Genomic DNA, 18411 nt, shown 5'->3' with positions numbered 1-18411 from the left:
TTAATAAGTAAAATTACTACATAGGTAGCAATTAGTGATTTGAGATACTTTAATAAATCTTTAAACTCCTGAGTAATGAAAATATTTCACAAAATATCTTGAAAGATAATATGCTAACTTGAAGATTCATTGGATTGAGAACTCTTGTTTTTGATAAGACTATAAAAACACTTCTAATAAATCAAGGTGATTTTTAAATTATTGGCCTAGACATTTCTAATAAGTTAGGTACTATTATTCACATTTTTAAAGAGGTAACTGAAACCCAAAAAATTCAAGGTTATTCAAGGGTAAGTGATAATAAAGAAACTAATGAAGTCTTAAGTATATGAATTTGATACCTAAAGTCAATGCTGTTTCAACAGCAGTGAAATTTAAAAATTACTTAAGCAAAAACCTAAGCAACATAGATAGAACTTTTGCTTGTAATGTCCAGATAATTGAGGGAAAAATCAGCATTACATTTTCTTCCAATAATCTGGATAATTTTACATTTGCATCAGGTATGCATCTCAATGGCAATATCAAGGGCATGTGGCATAGCGTATTTGAAAAGCAATACTTATAAGCATTACTTATATAGTGTATTAAGTATTTATAAGCAATATTTAAATAAAATATAAATCCAAGTATTCAACTTCAAGGTTGTGAACAAAGTTCTAATATCCAGCACCTAAAAGGAAGTTAAACAAATGTATAAGATAAAAACAAACAACCTCATTAAAAAGTGGGCAAAGGACATGAACAGACACCTTTCAAAATAAGACATCCATACAGCCAACGAGCATAAAAAACAAACAAACAAACAAAAAACTCAGTATCACTGATCATTAGAGAAATGCAAATTGAAAGATACCCACTTCACACCAGTCAGAATGGCTATTATTAAAAAGTCAAAAAATAACAGGTGCTGGTGAGGTTGTGGAGAAAAGGGAATACTTATACACTGTTGATGGGAGTGTAAAATAGTTAAAACATTGTGGAAGACAGTGTGGCGATTCCTCAAAGACCTAAGGTCACAAATATCATTCAACCCAGCAATACCATTACTGGGTATATACCCAGAGTGATTGAAATCATTCTACCGTAAAGACACATGGGATGCAAACATTCGTTGCAGCACTACTCACAATAGTAAAGACATGGAATCAACCTAAATGTACATCAATGACAGATTGGATAAAGAAAATGTGGTACATATACAATACAGAAAGAATACTATGCAGCCATAAAAACGAATGTGATTATGTCTTTTGTGGGAACATGGATGGAGCTGGAGGCTATCCATGTTCAGCAAACTATTATAGGAACAGTCAAACAAATACCACATGTTCTCACATACAAGTGGAAGCTAAATGATGGGAGCTCAGGAACATAAAGAAGAAAACAACAGACACTGGGGACTACTTGTGGGTGGAGGGTAGGAAGAGGGAGAGAAGCAGAAAAGATAAATATTGGGTAGTAGCCTTAATACCTGGGTGATAAAATAATCTGTATAACAAGCCCAAGTTACATGAGTTTACCTATATAACAAACCTTCACATGTACTCCCAAAACTGAAATAAAACTTTTTTAAAAAAAGAAAATTTACACCATTACAAAGGGATTTTTAAAAAAAGGCTGGAGTGCAAATTCGGCTCACTGCAAGCTCTGCCTCCCGGGTTTACGCCAAAGGGCTAGTTTTTTGTATTTTTAGAGACGGGGTTTAAATGGTCTCGATCTCCTGACCTCGTGATCCGCCCGTCTCGGCCTCCCAAAGTGCTGGGATTACAGGCTTGAGCCACCGCGCCCGGCCTACAAAGGGATTTTTAAATTCTCTCTCTACTCTGTAGGTTTTCAAAGCAGTAAGGTTATAGTTAGAGTCAAACTTTAGGAGGTCCATCAGTCAATCATTTGTTCACTGAAGTTTCCTCAGGAAACTTACCATCTCACCTTTAGGATACAAGCAGGTAAAGTAGCCCTGCTGCTCACATGCCATACTAAGTAACCAGATTGTTGCTAGTGAGACTTGGTGGTTAGTGTCTAGAATATAACTTACTTGATTAGGCATTCACTCCCTTTGTTCTCTTGGGATCTACCATGCATAATGATACATAGTGAATTTCTTTTTGGACATGCCAACTCTATTAGATTCCTAGGCCTGCCGTAACAAAATACCATATGTAGGGTGACTTAGAACAACAGAAATGTATTTTCTCAGAGTTCTGGAGGCTAGAAGTCTGAAACCATGGTGTCAGAATGTTTGGTTCTTTCTGAATGTTCAGAATCTGTCCCATCCCTCTCTTACCATCTGGTGATGGTTGCCAATCTCTTCTGTTCCTTAACTTGTAGATACATCGTTCCAATCTTGTCTCCATTTTCACACAGTCTTCTTTACTTTTGCCTCTTCTCTTCTCCTCTTCTTCTAAAGACAGAAATCAAGGATGGTGAAATGGGCTGATATTGTATTAATGCTCACCCTAATGACCTCTTCTTAATATGATTACATCTGCAAAGACTCTATTTCCAAATTAGGTTACATTTACAGATACTGGTGGTTATAACTTCAATATGTTGCTCTAGGGTACACAATTCAACCCATAATTACAACTTTTAGAGTTCTTCCCATTTGTAAATCAGACATCTTTCTCTTTTTCCTTTTCTGAAAGGCACTTCTATCTACACTCCTACACTCCCCCTCCTCGTCAATGGATACTTGTATTATTGTTTTAACAAACTCAGATTTTGCAAAAACAAGAAAACAGTATATAGAAGTAACAAATTTAGACAGGTAATGAGGATAAGAAAATAATTTTGAGATTTTTTTGATAATTTTTTATAAGGGATTATTCTAACTGCCAAGATTATTGAAGTCTTAAAAAAAGACTAAATATTTCCACAAAGAACCTATGATATAGCTGCTAATTTAAGTAAAAATGGAAATTATATGAAATAATAGCTAAGGGGGAAAACAGAGGCATGTAAGCCATACCATGGGTCAGGGAATTGCAAGTTCAAGGAAGAAGGTGACATTTGAGCCAAGTCCGAAGAGATGGGGGAATAATCTTTGTGGATATCTGGAGGAAGTTTAAAGGTCTTGAGGATGGAATGTACCTACAAAGTTTTTGGAATATCAAAGGGGCCAATATGGATTGAGCAAAGTGAGTTAGAGAAGACATGAGATAAAATAGGAGGTAAACAGTTATCTAGGTAACTGTCACTTGATTTTTTCTGAGTTGGCAGGCTAGCAACGGTCTTTGATCACAGAAGTAATAGATCTTTATTATTTATTTATTCTTTTTTCTTTCTTTCTTTCTTTCTTTTTGGGATGGAGTCTTGCTCTGTCACCCAGTGTGAAGTGCAGTGGCGCAATCTCAACTCACTGTAACCTCTGTCTCCCGGGTTTAGCGATTCTCTTGCCTCAGCCTCCTGAGTAGCTGGGACTACAGGTGCGCGCCACTACGCCCAGTTAATTTTTTTTTTTTTTTGTATTTTGTGGTAGATACAGGCTTTCACGATGTTGGCCAGGCTGATCTCGAACTCCTGACCTCGTGATCTGCTCGTCTCAGCCTCCCAAAGTGCCTGGATTACAGGCGTGAGCCACTGCGCCTGGCCAATAGATCCTTATTTTATAGAAAAGGAGGCTTTATCTGACTACTGTGATGAGGATAAATGTTAGTGAGAGGAGGAGAAGCATTAAGGTCTGTTAGAAAGCTATTGCAGTGATCTCTATGAGAGATTATGGAGGTTTACATCAGGTATAGTAGTAGAGATAATAAGAGGTTATAAGGTCTAAACTGCCCTGAAGGAGAGACAAAGGGATTTGTGAAAGATTAGATTTGTGATGTGAGAAGAAGAGAGAAGTGAAGGAAAATTTTAATGTTCTTGGCTTGCACAACCTAAAGATGTGGTTGACATTATACAGAATTAAAGGTTGTGAAAGGGACAGGCTTAGAGGAGAAAAAAAGTAGTTTCATTTTTGACATGTTAAGTTTGCTATGACAATTTTACTTTCAAGTGAATGTTTCAAGCAGTTGGATGAGGGTGAAGTTAAAAGAGAAATTTCTGGGATGTACATGTAAATGTGCTACTGTCAGTGTCTATAGATAATTAAAATCATATTACTAAGAGAAATAGTCAAAGGAGTGTAAGTAGAAAGCAATGGGAAATGTTTCAGTGCCAACCTTTTTAATTTTAAGGGCTGGATTCTCAGCATACTGCAAAGATGAGGAGAAATCTGCAAAAGATACTGAGAAGAAACATCCAGTGTGGGAGAACAAAAATCATCATGGCATTGTTTTAGAAACTGAGCAAAGAAAGAGCTTCCAACTGAAGGAGAAGGTGATCAAAAGCGTCCAATATTGGTTACAGATAATGTAAAATGAGACCTATGAATTAACTATTGAGTTAAGCACATTTACAGTTAAACTTTAACAGAAGCAGATGAGTGATAATCAGAATAGAATGGGAGAAGTGCAATTTGAAATAACAAATATAGACAATATTTTCCAGGAGTCTTGCTGCAAAGAATTGTGTAGTAGAAAAAAGGGATTGATGTCAGTAAAGGGTCTATTTTCATTATAATCTAACAATTTGGCTTGCTTTTTAATCTAACAATTTAGTTTACTGTAGTTTCATGAATGCTGGTAGAAAACTCAAGACAACTGGGTCAGAGATGAAAGTTTATTATTTACAGCACTAGCCAGAAGTAGCCAGAGTTTTAGCATTTTAATGTCTTTTCTGTGAACCCCAACTTCCATATGCAGTGGGGTGAGTTACGGAAGAATATGCCTCAGTTTGGGAAACTTTTTATCTACCCTTAGCCTGAAAAGCCAAGGATAGAAAAAGGTTAATGGAAACTACTCTCTTAAGAGGAGCAATGGCTTTCATTCAAGTGATGAGGCCACCAAAGAGGCCCCTGAGGGAGATGTACTCTGTGGAATAAATACCCTGCCCTGCAATTCACTTGAGTTTTTGGTACTAGGATGAAAGAAAGTTCTTCCTTAGCTTAGCAGGAGACACTAATTCTATTGTCTATGGCTGGTTCCTATACAAATATCATTGAAAAGATCATCTGAAACCAAGAATAGTTAGTACCTTTCTTTGCAAGATGTGCGCAAATGTAATCGACCCATGAAGAATATCTCCCTACAATTAGTAGAGGATTTTTCTTCATTAACAATTTAGCTCTATCTTAGTATGTCCGTGAAAAGGATTAAATTCGAGGTAAAATTTATGCAGAAAAAAAAAAAAGTATGGTTTTTAGAGTGATATGCTTGAGTAGACACTAATACTGTACATGAAATCTAATGTACAAATGAATAATTTGGCTTAGATTATCAATTGTGATTTAAAAAGGCAGAGCATATAGATTTATGCTGGTAAGGGGATATTTGTGAGACTGGGAGCTAAGGAAAGCTCTCTTTGATTGCTCCTATTTTCTCAGTGAAATTAAGTAAACAGCTGAAAATGAAGATTGGACATAAGGCGTAAGAAATTTTGGAGAAAAGAGAAGATATAAAAGGGTTATCCAGAAAATGCAGAGATAAAGTAAGAATATCTAATAGCATTTAGAGAAGACATGGCTATGGCTGAGTTACTGGGTTAGATACCTTCCATTTGTATTATTGGTTCCTCTGCACCTTAATCATGCTTTTTGCCTATATAGATTATATCCCTTGCTTTAGACTTCCAGTTGGGTTCCACCAATGGGAAGCCACTGCAGGAGAAGGGAGGAACAGAGAAAGTTAGACTGTTTATTCCACAGAGTACATCTCCCTCAGGGGCCACTTTGGTGGCCTTGTCGCTAAAATAAACACCACTGTTCCTCTTAAGATGGACTTTTCTTCATATAGTTTCCATTCAACTTTCTCTGCTCTTGAGTTTTCAAGCTTAGGGTTGTTGAGAAGTTTGCTACCACTAGTCCTAAACTACTGCATGGTCCTTTGTGGGTACCATACACTCTATATAAACCTTTAAAAGTGTTATTTTGGCTGAAAAATTAATGATACACAGCATCCTTATATATCAGTGTGTGATCTCTTTCCTGCTGGAATCTGAATAATATAACTGCAGATGCTATTTACTTGACATTTTATTTATCAAGTACATTTGTAGAGATTCTTTAATGGTGGAGTAAGTCCAATTATGTTAGACTTAGTAGACACCTAATGTCAAATCAGGTTAATCTGCCATGCTCCCTGTTGACATGCCCGATTCTTTCTAGTTGTTCTATATGTCCTAATATGTTTAGTGTCCTCTTCAGACAACTGCTTCTTCAAACTCGTTACAGAATTTATGTTAGGAACAGCCTGGTAGCCGAAGTCCCCTGAGAAATTTGATAATTTCACCAACTGCCTTCTCACCCTATCTAAGCCATGACAACTTCCTTTGATTCTAACTAAAATAGATTTATTTTTCTTATAACTCTCAAGAGTTATTTTTAAAACCTTTGTCATGTGAAAATATTTTAATCAAATTTAACTTTTGCTATCTAATGTCTTAAATCCCTTCTTGCATTCCTCTTAATTGATCCTTTTTCTTGTATGTTCCAATCTTATTCTTTTTATTCTTCATCATTATCCTTCAAGATTCTATCTGGAAGTCATGCTGAGTTTCAAAATGGTAATTTCTTTGATTTGTATTCGGGAACCAAATCTTCTTAACCCTGTTTATTTGTATGTATAGTCAACTTCTAGATACCTTTGTTTTCCTCCTCCATTAACATATATAATATTTTTCTTAAAACATTTTTGTAAAAATTAAATATAATAATATATGTAAAAAATATTAATATATTAGCCCATTTTCACATTGCTATAAAAAATACCCTGAGACTGGGCAATTTATAAAGAAAAGCGGTTTGATTGACTCACAGTTCCACATTACTAGGGAAGCCTCAGGAAACTCAGAATCATGGTGGAAGGGGAAGCAGGCATGTCTTACATGGTGGTGGGTAAGAGAGAGTGTGTGAAGAAGGAACTGTCAAACACTTATAAAAGTGAATTCATGAGAACTCACTCACTATCATGAGAACAGCAGGGGGAACTGCCCCCATGATCCAGTAATCTCCCTCCCTCAACACATAGAAATTACAATTCAAGATGAGATTAAGGTGGGGACTCAGAGCCAAACCATACCAATTACCAAACGAGAATTCAATATATAATACATTAGCCTCTTTTACTGTTCTGTCTGTTCCTCTTTTCATGGTGATCTATACAACTATACTTCTAACACCAGTATAATTTAAGAAGAACATTTATAAGATTTGTCATATTTTTACAAATACTATAAATGCATCACCACAGTTTTAAAAAATTTTAAAGAAGCCATGTTTATAATTAAAATATTATATTTATATTTTGTTACTAAAATTTTAAAATTTATTCATATGTGCTGGTGAGAGAGGAATAAGAGGATATTCTTACAACTAAGTATCTTAAGATGGTGGATATTTTAACTTCAAACCAGATATAGTACTAGATTAAATTAAGAAGAATGATTTTTGATGAGATGAGAAAGAAAGCATTGTCAAAGATATGATTAAAGTATAATTCTATATATGAGAAAGAATACATTGCTTTGATTTGAATATGTATAAAAGAGAAACCAACAAATGTTGTTGTCTTTTTTGTCTATCAGTGTTTAAGATAGCATGTCGTGGTTTCTTTTTAATGCTATTCTATGCCAGATCATCCCACTGGACAAGCACCAGCTGAGCTTTTTCTGAAATAGCACAGCAACACAAGCCTTGAGTTCAAAAAACACTAGATCTCATTCTGCACAAGGGAGAAAAATCCTAAAGTATGGGATTCTATCCTGGTTTTCATACATTAAAAAAATACTTCAAAACGAATACTTCTATTTATTACTGACACACAACGTGATGGACTCAAAATAAGGCTGTCTTATATGGATTATATGCGTAAATTGAATCTGTATGCTGAAATAGTCAAATTTAAAATGAAGACATTACTTTTTCTCCACAATACTTTCAGAGGAAAAGCTTTTAGTATCTCAGACTCTAAAAAACAAAGCATTTATACTGTACAAATAAAATGATAATATTCTTCAGTTTATGTCCTTTCATAATATTAGAAGGACTTAAGGAAATATTCATAAAATGGAATCAAACATGTTCAATTCAGTTAACATTATTGACTTATCATTAATCTTGAAGTTCTATTTCAGAAACTAGTAAGTTATGACTAATTGAACATTTTGGAAAGGATGTAGAAAGTTATATGTGATGCCACAAAGAGAGTTCTTGGGAACTTAGAGACAATAGTACGAAAATCCTCATAAAAAGGTGCAAATTCACAGTAAATACAAAAATAATTTTTAAAATAATTATTTTATTAAAGCTATAAAGCTTTATAAAGCTATGTATATTAACAACTTAACCATATCTGTGATGTTCACTTTATCACATCAGAATATAATCTATGATCCTGACTTTCTATTATTGACCAAAATGATTTTTGAATTCTTACAGTATGAAAGACATTACTTTTTTCTGTCTTTACTTGATCTTCAAATGGACAAATTTATTAGGTGCCATTGATTTTCAAGGAAAGTAGGTTTTCTATAGTTAAATATTTAATTAAGCTTAAAATACAAGACTATAATTTTGTACTTTTTTTTTTTTTTTTTTTTTTTGGCGATGGAGTTTCGCTTTTGTTGCCCAGGCTAGAGTGCGATGGTGCAATCTCGGCTCGTGGAAACCTCTGCCCAGTTTCAAGCAATTCTCCTGCCTCAGCCTCCCAAGTAACTGGGATTACAGGCACGTGCCACCACACCTAATTTTTGTATTTTTAATAGAGACGGGGTATCTCCATGTTGGCCAAGCTGGTCTCGAACTCCTGACCTCAGGTGATCCACCCGCCTCGGCCTCCCAAAGTGCTGGGATTACAGGCATGAGCCACTGGGCCCAGCCTACAATTTTTTAAAGTTGAGGCATTCTACTGCTTCTATCTGGCTGTGTGACAATGTGCATGACACTCAGTTAGAAAGGCTTTAATTCATTAACTTATAAAATTGGAGGGGTGGTTTACATTATCTCTAAAGTCTATTTTATTTAAAGAAGATAAAAATAAAGAGAGAGGGAACTAGTTAAACTATTTTGTAGAAACTTACAGTTGTAATATGGATTTTGACAAAGGTATTAATATTGAAGCACACTGCAGGTATCACAAATTTTCTTATTGATGGACAATTTTTGACAAAGTAATCACAATCCAATGAAAAAGCTACTCAAAAACTTTTACACTCAAATTTTTGGAAAGATTGTTGGTTTTCTGAAATTAATTCAGTAAAACATATTTTTTATAAGAAATTTATTAAGTGCTAAAACAGGAAGAAAGCAGGAAGAAATAAATTATTACAAACTACATTCCATTGAAATATTGTATAAATTTTTTAATGCCATTGCTACTTATAATTTTGGCTGTATATTTACTGCCAAAATTGAAATTATCTTTCAATAATTTCAAGATGAAATGCCAAGCTGAAAATTATCTTACCCCATGTTCATTAACAGAAAGGTATTAAAGACATGTTCAGTTCTCTAGAGATGAAAGAGAGTTATTATTCCCTATGCAAAGTCAATTATCATTGACTTCCACATGACATTATTTGAACATGACATTTATGGATTCCCATTATTTTGATAGCACTCTCCCTCCTCCAAACACAATGAATTGCTTTCAGTCATTCTGAGTTAAAAATATTAAATCACTTATTTTATTTTAATATGTATACTCTTAATTTTATAATGTATATCAATTTTATAGTATAATTGTATAATATATCAGTATAAACCATGTGAATATAAAACAACTTTCTCAGTTGGCTATGATTTTCATATTTAGATAATTAAGGAATAAATTTAACAGATATGGGGAAAATATTTTTGTAAAATAGTAGTTAACATATGACCTAAATGTAAAACGCACTGAGATGTGCATGTATACACATCATCCTATGTATTCTGTGACTGCATAAAATGCTTTGTTTACTCACTATTTGATAAGTTTCTGAATGTAATGTGTCTGTGAGCCCTTTTCTCTAAAATTAAGTGATTGTCAGAGAGGAAGGGACAACTTTGACCCCCAGGGGATTTTTGGCAATGCCAGGAGGTACTTTTTGTTGTTACAGCTAGAGAGGGGTCAGATGATACTGGAGTGCAGTGAGAATAGGCCAAGGATGCTATTATATTAAACACCTAACAGTGAACAGGACACCACCCACATAAGAAGCCTATGGCCCAGCATGTCAAGAGTGCTGAGGTTGACAATCACTGCTATAACCTAAAGGCCACAAATTTTTCTTTTGCTTTCAGAAAAAAAAAAAAAAATTGTTCAATGAGAATTTATGTTAAATCTAAATTATTTTCAAATTTAGGATATACAAATACTGTTTTTACATGTAATTTTAGCACCACATTTGCTTTTGCAGACAACATACTAAAAGAAAATTGGAGCATACTTTTGAATGTAATCTAGCAAAATATGTTAAGACAATCAGAGTGTTTTTATCCTTTAAGGAAAAGCATTATAGGTCCAAAAATTTACGTTAATAAAATAACAGAAATATGTGAAAACATTATATATTTAATTCTTTGATATGTATAATAGAAAACAATTCAGGTTTTTTAATTATACTTTAAGTTCTAGGGTACAATGACTCAATAACAGTAGATTATTAAATTATAACATGGAGAGCTGTAGAGAAGGGAAGTGCTTTCTCTTTATGCTCTGAGGTTCAATAACTAGGTCTATGAAATAATCTGACAAAAGGCAGATTAGTAGGAGAAAGGGTAGAAACATTTTTCATGGGCAGAGGGGCATCACAGGGAAAACAAAGTAAATTATCGAATCAATGGTGAGATTTGGGAGTTCACATACCACTTCACAGGGAAAATGAGGAGGGGAAAATATAGGCAACTTAAGAGGAATTAAATAATTTTAGAAAAAAACGAATGGGCCTTTACCCTATTAGAAAGTAATAAAACAACATAAAGCTATCTCTTTTGAACTTCAAATGACAAAATGATAATTAAATTTCAATGTCCAAATTTCAATATGCTTCTCAAATTGACATATATTTGGTATTTAGAGTGTGACAAATTTGATCCACTACCTAAAAGTTTAGAAAAATTTTAGCGAAACCAAGTAGTATTCTAAAGTATTATTTACTATTTTGCATGAAACAATATAACTTTTACTATTTTACTTCTATATTTCAGCGCTTATTATAGTCATATATTTAATTTCTAGACTTAAAATTTTAATAAGTAGTACAAGGTGACCTCCGACTCCCTGGTTCAAGGTATTCTCCTGCCTCAGCCTCCCCAGTAGCTGGGATTACACACACCACCACGCCCAGCTATTTTTTTTATTTTTAGTAGAGATGAGGTTTCACCATGTTGGCCAGGATAGTCTCGATCTCCCGACCTCATGATCAGCCCACCTCAGCCTCCCAAAGTGATGGGATTACAGGCATGAGCCACCGCGCCGTCAGAGAGACTTTTAAGATGTATTCCATAATATCTCAGCATCCAAAAAAAGAATGTAATTAGCATACACTTTCTATTAAACATATTTTGTGGGAAAAAATTAAAGGCAAACAACAATGTAGGAATTTATTTTTTAGATATATGAAATAAAAACTGAAGGTGAAAAAGCCAATAAAAATGAAACATGGATAAAACACAAAGGAAACTCACAAAAGAGACATTTATATTAGTATAAAAATATCAAAAGCAAGCTAATTAACTAGTGGAAAAACATTCAACTTCCCTGGTAATTAAGTAAAAAGTAAATCATTTATCTCCCACATTATTATAAAACATAAAGGTAGATTTAAGTGTCAGTGTTTATGAGAATTTAAGAAAAGTTGGCATATGAAAATGTAAACAACAGTTCTGATAGTTGTAACAACATACCAAAAAAGTGTGTATTTTAACAGAACAAACTTTCATCTTGAGATTTATCAATTGCAGTGATAAATTAGATCAAAATATATACAGGTGACAGAAAAATACAGAGCAATTTTTATTACGTAAATGTCATTCTTAGATGACATAAGATTGCTAAACTTATACAATTTTCTATGAGAAAGAAGCCTTTTTTTTTTTTTTTTTTTTTTTTTTTTTTTACTCACTAGCTGGTTTTATTTTTGCAGTTGCATATTGTTAGCACAGATATAGTTTGTATGATTTGGAATGATTTTTCTTATTTTCTTGCTATTCTGTGGTACCTAAACATGCAACAGTAAACAAATAATCAGTAGAAAGCTAATAACTCTAGTACTTTTTAGAAATAATGATGGGTTTGATTTTGTAGCTATCAAAATACTTGTAGTTTTAATCAAATGACTAACAATCTAGCATTATTGACTACTTGGCTTTATTGTTTATGTTGTTCTCAAACATGTAAGTCTGATTAAATTTTTAAGATGAGACAAACACATTTTGATTCACTCAAATTTATGCACTGGAAAAAAAATCTCCACCCAAGTTTCTCAATTAAAATTTAAAAAGCAAATACAAAATTGTGGCCAAAGTCTTCTTATATAATTTAAGCAATAGTGATAGTGTTGTAAGCTTTATTCTTTTTTATTTATTTATTTGTTTGTTTATTTATTGAGACAGAGTTTTACTCTTCCACCCAGACTGGAATGCAGTGTTAGAATCATAGCTTACTGCAGCCTTGACCTTCCTGGCTCAAGCCATTCTCCTGCTTCAGCCTCCCAAGAAGCTGGGACTATAGGGCATGCCAAACTATGCCCAACTAATTTTTTAATTTTTGGTATAGACAAGGTCTCCTTATGTTGCCCAGACTGGTCTTGAACTCCTGGACTCAATCGATCCTTCTGTCTCAGTCTCCCAAAGTGTTGAAATTAGAGGCATAAGTTCCCACAACTAGTCTATAAGCTTTATATATATATACATATATATGTACACACGTATATATATACACACACATATATATATATTTGCATTTTCTAGCTGAAAAATGCTTTGCATGTCCAAAATAAATATTACAAATATTTTGAGGAATTGAGATTTTTTTTCTATTTTTAACCTTCCATCAAAATGTCAGAACTATTTCATTAAGATACAATCACTGAATATTTTCCTAGCTGGCAGACTAAGAAAAATATAAAATGATAAAAAATAAAAATAATTGTTGAATAACCAACTTCTTAATCTGTGCCTATTCTTATTCATATTTAGATCATTATTTCAGCATCAAAGGGATTCCTGCAGTATTTCATTTATTATTATTTTTATTTATCTTTTTTTCTTTTTTTTTTCCGAGGTGAGTCTCAGTCAGTCGCCCAGGCTGGAATGCAGTGGCACGGTCTCAGCTCACTGCAATCTCCCAGGTTCAAGCGATTCTCCTGCCTCAGGCCCCCTGAGTAACTGGGATTACAGGCACGCGCCAGAACACCCAGGTAATTTTTGTATTTTTAGTAGAGACAAGGTTTCACCATGTTGGCTAGGGTGGTCTCAAACTCCTGACCACCTGTTATCTGCCTGCTTTGACCTCCCAAAATAATGGGATTACAGGCGTGAGCCACTAGTCCCGGCCTCCTACAGTATTTTAAATGACACTTTTTAGTGCACAGTTTTGACAATTTTAAGACAAAGAGATTTGTTTGAAAGTCTACTGACCAAAGATTTCACATTTAATGATTTGTCAACTGATGGGCTGTGGCAAACACAAGAGTAACAACAATAACAACAATAAGAGTATCAAAGTAACACAAATGTATGGACTATTATACACTTTGTAATCTTTGTGGAGAATAAAAATGTACAATGAATCTTCATTATTCACAGATTCTATGTTTGCAAATTTGCCTACTTGCTAAAATGTATTTGTAACCTCAGAACCAATTCTGGTGACACTTTTGCAGCTATTTGCAGACATACAAAGTGCAAGGAAAGGAGGCAGATAAAAGATGAAGCTTGCCTTTCTGTTTTATTTCTTATGCAGAGATGACCAGAGGATAAAGACAGTAGGGGACAATAGACTTCTGCTCTGGGGGCAGGAAGAGAGGGTCTGAATCTCTATTCTGGCAGCTGTTAGTGGGAGGCCTCAGGCCAGTCTCTGAAAACTTTTACATTTTGTTTTCATTTTTGTAAAATAAAGAAAATCGAATCTACCAGGGTAAGTTGCTTTGAGGATTTATAAGTATAATCTATATGAAATATGTATAAGTAAATGAATAGACAGTAATTCCCCTCCTAGCCATGGCTCAGTATTTATTAATTTTACTATTCTCGGTGACTTTACAAAACATAACTACCATACATAATGAGAATTCACCACATATTAAAGTCTGTTAAGGTAAACTGAAATACTAAAACATATTTTTAATACGTTTTCAAACATTTTGTAATTCAGTTTTTTTTTTTTTCATGAAAATCTTCAATTTATGATTAAATGCAGTGAAGACATTTATCTGAGACTGAAACCAGGGTAATTTATTATAAGTCTTTATAGGGAACACTAGGCTTCAGAACCATTTCCCCACTACCCTCCCAGGACAGCCAGAATACCGTCCTTGGCTCTTGGTAGTAGGAGACAGGAGAGCTATCTCTGGAGAGATGGAATAGAGAAACTTTGATGTGTCCAGCATCAGGTTCTAGTCAACATAGGGATTACAGTAATGCATTGCTTAAGATGGGGATATGTTCTGAAAAATGCATCCTCAGGTGACTATGTTGTTATGCAAACATCATAGAGTATACTTACACAAATCAAGATGGTGGATAGATAGATAGATAGATAGATAGATAGATAGATAGATAATTTTATATGAAAAACAAAATGTCCCAGCACAATTAATGAATATCAATTATTTCTCCTACTTAATTTGCAATACCAATATCAAGTGCCATATATCAGGTTTCTATATATGCTATGGTATAATCTTACGGGATTAAAAAGTCACTATGCAGTACATGACTATATCTGACACTCTGCATATTGAATAATGAGAAGACTGCCCACAGCTTGTTTCCCCCACAGCTGGCTTCATAGGTGAGCAACATGTGTAGTCACACAGGGCTCATACTTAGAAAAATCCCGGTCTTGGTTCATATTCTGTTCTTGCTGTCTTGACATTTGTAATTTTTGAACAAGGGGTTCCCCAAATTATATAGCTGATTGTGACTCACCTGCTTTCCTCCCAGATCTTAGCTACTTTTACAACTTCTGGGCAGGTGATTGCAGAACTTCTTTCTGGGGGAATTTATGATGGAGTCAGGAGACAGCCAAGGATCCCTGGTGAAACCCTGCCTTCAAGCCTAAAACAGCCTGAAGGCTAAAAAACAGGACTGCTGGTCCTAGATGAAGCCTGCCCTTTCCTGACTAATTCTCTCTGAACAATGCCCACCTGTGCACTGGGAGGACAAGGTGGAGCCTCAGGAAGTTCATGCTATTCACAGTGGGAGGACCCTGACCTCTTCAGTTCCTGCATGGTGACCTGGGATTCAATCTGTGAGATGGAAAAGCTACTAGCAAGATTCTCTCTAGCTCTGCTGAGAGTTATTTTTCCTTTATCCTTTCTGCCCCAAAAATTTCACTCCTCACCCTTCTATGTGTCTGTGAGCCTAATCTTTCCTGGTTTTGTGACAAGAACCTGGATTTAGATGAACTAAGAAGAAAGTTCTGCAGCAGTTATATTACTCTAGGAAAAAAAAAAAACCAAAACCAAAACAAAACAAAACAACTCTCTGGGTACTAAACCTGAGGGTCCTCTAAAATTACAAGGACCCTGCCCAATCAGCGTAGAGAGAGGGCCACACATTAAACAAGTCCTCTCTCCATCCAGACACACACAACTTCAAATATGTTAGTGCCTCACTCTCACATCTGAACAATGAGTCATCAGTCATGAAATACTAAAGAAAAATCTTAGATATGGTAAAAGAAAGCAAAAGAAGAACTTGGAAGCAACAATGTGATAGTAAAGCTTTTAAAAGTCACAAGAGACATTGGAATGTAAAATTGATTATATTTACCCAATAACAGAACTAGAAAAACACAGAGATAAGTAACAAAAGAGACTAGATAGGGAATATTAATCAATACAAGGAGTATAATATCCAAATAACAAGTTCAATAAAGAACGAATATGAACAGAAGAAAAATAATAACAAAAATGTATCAGAAGTGAAGAAGAAAATTATCCAGAATAATAAACCACAGTCAGCATCCAGAATAATTTTAAAATATAAATTTTTTTAAATGTTTAATTCCAAGATATATCAGGAGAAATTTCAAAACAATTAATGATTAACAAAATTTCCTAAATAAGCTTGTAGACAGAAATAAGGAAAATGATCAGAAATCAAAATGTTACAGAACTTATTGAGAGCAAAAATAGAAAATAGAAGGCAATAAGATAAAGCATTGAATATTCTAAGGAAGTATGATTTTTGCACAGAAGAAAAATAAAATGCAAGACTGAAGATAGAATAAAGACATTTCTAAATGTATATACCAAAAGGCATTATTATCCTATGCACCCTTTCTAAAGATCCTATGCATCCTCTTGGAGAGGATGTTCCACATGAATTGAAGTTGTTTATCACATCACACCCATAGGCACAGATAAGGAGATTTCCAGGAAGACAATGAGGGAAAGTCCAAGGGTGAAAGTTCGGAGACGCAGATGGGGCATTTTTATTTTCCTGGCAAAAAGTTTAGGATTTAATTAATCATAGTACAAAAAACAACAATATGACTAAATGAAAATATATATATATGAACCAGTAAAAACAAACTAAAATTTGCCAAAATGAAAATGAAATCTTCATGCATTATGTAGAAGAGCTGGGAATTAAAATTGTAAGTCATAATAACACAAAAACTAAATATGGATTAAGGTACAAATTCTAATCTGATTATATTAGGAATATAGCAGAAGGGAAACAACAATTTGGGACTGAGTATGAGAAAAGGTATTTAGTATCAATCTTCTAATATAAACATGCATGAGACAGACGATAGACAATGCCTAGAATTGAAAAAGAAGAGTTAGGAGGAAGAGGAGAGAGAGGAGAGAGGATGGAGGGAGAATGTGAAGTATAATCAATCATATTCTTTAGAAATATAAAGTTAAATAATTGAAAACACTGTGAAATATCTGATTGATTCTCTGGGGAGAATGAGACTTAGGATTGGAAAACATCTTTACCTATTTTTATTAGCTTTGTCTTTTAGACTATATATAAGTACAAATTTTCAAAAAAAAAAAAAAACAAAAAGCAAAAAAACTTCTGTTAGTATTTGGCTTACTTCTCATTTTTTCTGTCTGATTAAATTCCACAGAAATTAAATTTAACATTTTTTCAAATATAGTTTTTATATAGTATTTATGTTTATCACTCTAACACAATACCAAATTGTTAGTCAGAGGATCTTGAATTTTCAAAGTCTTGTAAAACTACTAGACATGGAAGTTTGAGTATCTAAAAACTTGAATCATTTAAATTTATTGTGACACAGAAAGTTCACATGAAGAAAATGTAAAGCACAACAATAGCTATTCTGTGAACTATTCTAAGGTAAGTGCTTATTTTTCTGAATTTCACAGATCTGAATCACTACCTTAAAGTCAAAACATCTAAGCAGGCTATGTTTTGTGGATTAATGTTTTGATGTATCTTGGAGAATAGTATGCCTAAGGTTTCCGTTAAAATATTCTGAATGTTGCACAATCATTTCAAAACTAAAGATATAAAAATGAACAATTCATTTGATTATGCCAGTTTGATTCAAGGGATAAGTTGTTATCTTACTATGTTATGTTAATGTAGATCCTCTGTTAAAAAATCAGTTTGAGCAGGTCTACAGTAAATTTAGAAAACAACAACAAAAAAGAAAGAACAGAATAAGAAAGAAACAAGGGAAAGAACCAAGAGCAAGGAAAAAGGTGAGGAACCGAGCAGACAGGGCAAATAAATTCCCTAACATGTGGGAAAGAGAACTTTCATTGTCTGGGAGCCAGAACTCGACTCTTGCATGAAGAGAAGTAAGTCTTTTATTGGTGAGCCGCTTAGACTGATCTATCACAGAGGCTTCTGCATGGAGGTGCAGTCAGCATCAAAATTAATTGGACTCTTAATAAAAAGAGGCATTTTTCTCTTTTTGCTATTTTAATAGCACCTCTGAGTGAAGACAGCACACATACCAACACTTAGTTCTGCAGAGGTAGTTCGGTGGTGGGGATGGGATTCAGGTGGTGTGCCTCAGGTACATCATTTCCAGTGAGCTAACTTAAGACAGGCATGCATCTTGGAAATTTTTGAGCATCAAGAACAGACCCATTCTTCATGCTCTTCCTCTCAGAAGTCAGCTGCATCAGCAGACTTTTGAAAGCCCTTGAATAGCGGAGAAATCAAATTTGATA

Source organism: Macaca thibetana, chromosome 17 (assembly GCF_024542745.1).
Source record: "Macaca thibetana thibetana isolate TM-01 chromosome 17, ASM2454274v1, whole genome shotgun sequence".
NCBI lineage: Eukaryota > Metazoa > Chordata > Mammalia > Primates > Cercopithecidae > Macaca > Macaca thibetana.
The sequence above is the reverse complement of the archived record's forward strand: the minus strand, read 5'-3'. Positions refer to the sequence as shown.